Here is a 6,000-nt window from a genome sequence, read left to right on the forward strand (position 1 = left end):
ACCGAGAATCAACTTCAACTGAGATAATGGAATAACAGATATGGAAGATTTCCTGAAGACCTATTCTAGAATTCCAATTGCCACCAATTTTTTTTTTTTTAACTAATAGCAACAAATAACATCTCTGCTCAACAATCAGCAAGAGATAAAACAAAATTTCATCCAAACTTCAAAGAAAAACCAAACAAGACCAAGAAGCCGATGACTGGATTCACCCATGTAATTGGGTTCACGAAAGTATCCACAAACTGTTGGAGGGTTGCAACACCCAGACTTATGGCGGTAAATAATCATCACAAGCACCAGTTTCTCCAGGAGATCTTAAAGCGGCAGGAGCAGGAAGGCCGAGAGAAACACCTCCACCTGCACCTGCACTTTGGCAACGAGCATTTGATGCAAGAAGGGCAATTGCAAGAATTGTAGTCGCAAAGGTTTAATGGATTGCAGCTATAGAGTTTGCAGTCACAACAAATTGGTCTTTCCCGATGAAGAGAACAACCGGCACAGCAGCAAATCCATGAGGATTTGAAATAGGACATCCCACATAGCCACTTCCAGAAGCGACAAGCTTTACGGCTCTCATGATTTTTTTGGCATTAAAGGATCTGGGATTGGGACCACAAAATCAGCAACCTCTTTCCGAGTATTGAAGCAGGTGGAAGGCCTTCAATGGATTTTAATTCCTCCTGGAGAAACCCAATCTCTTTTTTCAGCATCTGAATCTTGGCGAGCTCTCGGCGCTTGCCGTACAATTTGGGGAACTCCAGCGGCGACATGGGGAGGGGCGGTCCCAAAAGAAGTAAATAAAACAGAGCAATAATGGAGGTGCTCTCGTCGGAAGATTTGGATGCAGCGTAGGAATTCCAATATGCCAGAAGAGACGACGAAGATCCCGTCATCTACTGATCGTTGCCGCCGGAGCCCTTGACGACCGGCAGGTACTTGCCGTCGATGTCCAGATCGGTGTTGAGCATCGGCAGCGGCGCGACGTCCATGTACTCAATCTCCATTTCGGAATTCGATTCTTTGCACAACTTCATCGCAACACAAACGAGACCTTGATTGAAAGAAGCTCTGCGAAGAGAATCACAGAGAGCCGCAACGGAAAACGCTCTGATACCATGTTAAATAAATAAATTTGTATTATTCCGAAATTGATTACCAAATGAATATACAGAGTCAGTATTTATACTAGTATATGAGCTAACTCAACTAAAAAACTGAATTAAGAACTGAATTAACAACTAATCTAACAATTAGCTAAACTAACTAAAATAGTATCTGTTAATACATTCGGCCTATTCCCAATTTCTCTCTCCCCTTTCCCTCTTCCCTTCACAATGTTCCTTCCCAGTTCCCACTTCCGAATCCCAGGCTCCCATTGGCCAGTTCCCAGTTTCCACTTCTGAATCCCAGTTCCCAGTTCCCACTTCGGCAGCCGGCATTTCCCACTTCGCATCGCATGCATAACGCAGCGGCCGACGGCTAAGCAGCCGACAGTGGCAGTGTGGCACTCCCAGTTCCCACTTCTAGATCAAGATCGAGTCTTCCCTTTCGGCATCCACCTTCCATTCCTAGTTCCCAGTTCTCACTTCGGCACTTCTTCCCACTTCACACTTCGCATCGCACGCAACGGCAGCCGACAGTGGCTGTGTGGCACTCCATTTCCATAATTAATGTTAATTTATTTCGGTTAAATTCAGTTAATCGAACAAACTGAAAATTCAGTTCGGGTTTGATTTTGTTAAAGAGGTCACTTTGGTCAGTTCTGTTACGAGGATGGTTAACAGAAAAATATTTAATTAATTCAGTTAATAGGCTGAATTAGCCGAACCATCAATTGCACACCCCCAACCATAATCAATAGAAATGAGTATATGAGATTATCAATTAATTTAAACATTAATTGTTAATGAATAGATCGATATTCAATGGATAAAATCTTAAATTTGTTAGTCGGCTCATGTAGAAAAAGATGAAAAAATAAATTTAAATAAGTTTGTGTAAGCAAGTTGGATTCAGTTTAGATTAATGGATTTTTATCCATTTTATTAGATTTAAAGAAAATTTTCAGGTATAAATAAGCTTGAGTTTCTAAATGTTTTGTCACCTTGTATTTTTTTTATTTAATTAATAGTTGCCTATCACTGTACATAATTGTCTCGATAAATATTAAATATTAATAAATCAATATGACAATTGAGCTTTTGCGATGACATTGTAGTAACTCAAAAGAAAGCACCTGAAGTGGGAAAATTCTTGTTTAGTTGATTGGAAGTTGGGAGTGATGGCTAAGTAATAAGACATGTATGTTGTTTTATCACACACAATGGTGGAAAGTTTTTTTAAAATTTTAGTTTGAAGCTATATAAGGAGCTTTTCGCTCCATTTACAATCACACCTCCCATTCAAAGAGTTACAAATAGTATTTTTACTTTAAGGTATTTTTAATTACTATTAATAATTTGAAATTTGTCCAAGTTGTAATTTTCTAAAAGTAGTGGATTGATTGTTGGTGCCCGAGACAGTAGGTAATTTTGTACTGAATCTTGTAAATTCTTGTATTGTTCTTTATTATTGTCTTTTATTAATAGTTTCTATATTACTTAGTTTTATTATATATTCAATAGCAATAGTTGTTATATTGGTGTTTGGCATAAGTGAGATGCCCGAAACAATAATTGGTATCAGAGCTTGGCCGAATAGTGCTAATACAGAGATGTTTCTCTATTAAGATCATTGATTCTATTTTTGATGCATAAGAAAGACTTTGTCTAAGCGAGTGCTCAAAGACCATTGTGGTTCAGTCGCTCCTTGGATGTCGGCCTAGTCAAAGTGGAATTTCATAAAATATACAAAGTAAACACAGTTGGGATAAGTGTGGTATTGTTCATTCTAGACCTTCTATTATGTTGGGTTACTATTGGATATACAATTTTTGAAGATAGTAGAAACTACAACCCCAACAAGTTCGTCGTCATCTTCAAAGACAATAGCTAATGCTTGGTTTAAGGTAGAGAAATTTGATGGTACCAATAATTTTGGTATGTGGTAATGTGAGGAAATGGGCATCTTGTACCAACAAGAATTAGATATTGCTCCGGATGATAAACCAGAGGACAAGGGCAACAAAGATTGAGGAAATATCAATCATCAAGCATGTGGCACAATTTGTTTGTATGTATCTCGCTAAAAAATAGAAATATTGTGTTATGAGGGAGACATTTGCAAAGAAATTGTGCAAGACATTGGAAGATGTATTTAGGACCAAAAATCTGGAAAGTTTGCTTTATTTGAAAAAGAAATTATTTTTCTTTTAATATCAACTAGAAATTTCTATAAATGACCACATAAATGCTTTCAATAAAATTTTGGCCCATTTATTGAATTTGGATGAATATGTCAAAGATAAAGACAAGACCTTATCTCACCACCATTTTATTATATGGAAAGGATAAAATTACTTTTGATGTTGTTTGTAATACATTAATTAATACTAAATGCAAATAAAAGGATCAGAAGATCCAAAAGGAAACAGTAGCAGAAGCACTAATAATAAGGGGACGTTCTCAGAGTTGTAAACCTAGAAAGATGAGTAAATCTTGAGGGAGACCTGCTAACGATGAATGCGCCATTTGTCATGAGAAAGGATATTGGAAGAAAGATTGCCTTAAATTGCAGCAAAAGCATAAGGGAAAAACACATTCTAATGCCTATTATAGCCAAGTGTGACGGAAGTGAGTCCGATTTTTCTCTTGTTGGAACATCTTTGACACATTATTGTGGTGAGTGGATTTTGGATTTTGATTATTCCTATCACATGTGTCCCGATAGGGAATGATTTTCTAATTTTGAAAAATTAAATGTTGGGGTTGTTTTTATGGGAAATGATAATACCTATAAAATAACTAGAATAGATTTAATACAGTTGAAATGTCAAGATGAAACTATTAAAACCTTGACTAATGTTAGATATGTTCCAAACCTAAAGAAAAATCTAATCTCATTGGGTACCTTAGAATCTAAAGGGTTCACTATTACTTTGAAATATGAAATCCTAAAGGTTAAATCATGTGCACTTGTGGTGATGAAAGGTATTAGAAAAAATAACTTGTATTATTTTCAAGATAGTACATTTATTAGCTCAGCAGCTATTGTTTCTGAGAAAGATACAGGTTCAGATACAATCAGGTTATGATATATGTGATTGGCACATGCAAGTGAAAAATCTTTACAACAATTAGTTAAGCGAGATTTGTTGAATGGTGCAAAGGTATGTAAGCTTGAATTTTGTGAATATTATATTCTAGAAAAACAGACAAAAGTGAAATTTGGAACTGCAACCCACTGAATTTTAGGTATTTTAGACTACATCCACATAGATGTATGAGAGCCTACCAAAACTGCTTCATTGGGTGGTATGTATTATTTTGCCATTTTTGTTGATGATTTTTCCAAAAGAGTTTGGGTGTATACTGTGAAGAATAAAAATAAAGTGTGATGTTTTCCTTAAGTGGAAAAAATTGGTTGAAACTCAAATTGGTAGAAAGATCAAATGACTCAGATAAGATAATGGTGGTGAATACATGAGTTATCCGTTTATGAAGGTATGTCAAGATGAAGGTATTGTTCGATACTTTACAGTTAAAAATACACCACAACAGAATAGGGTAGCAAAGCGCATGATTCGAACTTTGCTGGAGTAAGTTCGACGTATGTTGTCTAATGCTGGGTTGGACAAAAGGTTTTGGGCTGAGGCTATTAGGTATGTGTGTCATCTCATCAACCGCTTCTATTAGAGGAAAAACATCCTATGAGGTATGGTTTGGAGAGCCTGCTAATGATTATGATTCTTTATATGTATTTGGTACTATTGCTCATTATCATCTTAAAGAATCTAAGTTGGATCCTATATCCAAGAAAGCAATATTGTTGGGGATTAGTGCACGAGTCAAAGGATACCGTCTTTGGTGTCTAGAGAAGAAAAAAATGATTCTAAGTAGGGATGTGATTTTTGATAAACTTGCGATGATAAAGAAAACAATACGTAAGGAGTTACCAGTTGAAGAAAAAACTAATAGTACTCAACAACAAGTGGAAGTTGAGACAATTTTAGGAAACCTAGTGAGAAATGAGGCTACACGATATAACTCTCCAATTACAGTGGGAAGCAGTGTACAAGAAGAGAAGAATTCAATATGAGAATCTTCATAGCAACAAGAATCAATTGTTTCTCAAATGCCAAGAAGAGAAATTCGAAAACCTGCTCGGTATACTAACATGGTGGCCTATATGTGTAACGACCCCGACCCGCCATGTGGGCCCGGAGTGCTACTTTAGTGACGTCAATGTATCTGATACCTTATTCATCAAATATAAAATACATATACCCAGCGGAAATAAAATATAAAATCCTCAAATTACATTACCAGAGTTCTAACTATTTTTATACACAAATATATCCATTTCCACATAATTACATCCCACAATACTAAAAAAAAATAAAATCTCTATCTCCATGCTACCTACATAAAATTTACGCCACTAGTTCGGCTCCTCTAGTTTGCTAGATTCGATCTCTAGGATTCCCTAGAAAAAAAAAAAAAACAGTTTGTGAAGTAGGGGTGAGGCACAACTTAGTAAGAGAAAGACTAAGTTAATGTCAGTGTGTGACTAGTATGCATTTAGTATACAGAAAATAACCAGTTCACTAAGCAGATAAACTCATTTATGAAAAAATTCTTATTTTACACTCATACACACAATTAGCTGAGGATAGGGAAGATTACCAGCCCATACAAGTAGCTTCCCTCTGCTCTAATACCATTACTGCTACCAGGGCACTCACCTTTCTCAGTAAGCCCACAAAATTATCTTATTAATTAACCGTATTTATAAAAATTAACAGATATGCATATAAGACACTACCTGTGACAAACACGTCATTTACCTTCCCCATGGCATGGGTTGTGCGGCTCGAAGGCTGGACTAAACCTGGGT

The sequence above is a fragment of the Malania oleifera genome, chromosome 10 (assembly GCF_029873635.1).
Source record: "Malania oleifera isolate guangnan ecotype guangnan chromosome 10, ASM2987363v1, whole genome shotgun sequence".
Classification (NCBI taxonomy): Eukaryota; Viridiplantae; Streptophyta; class Magnoliopsida; order Santalales; family Ximeniaceae; genus Malania; species Malania oleifera.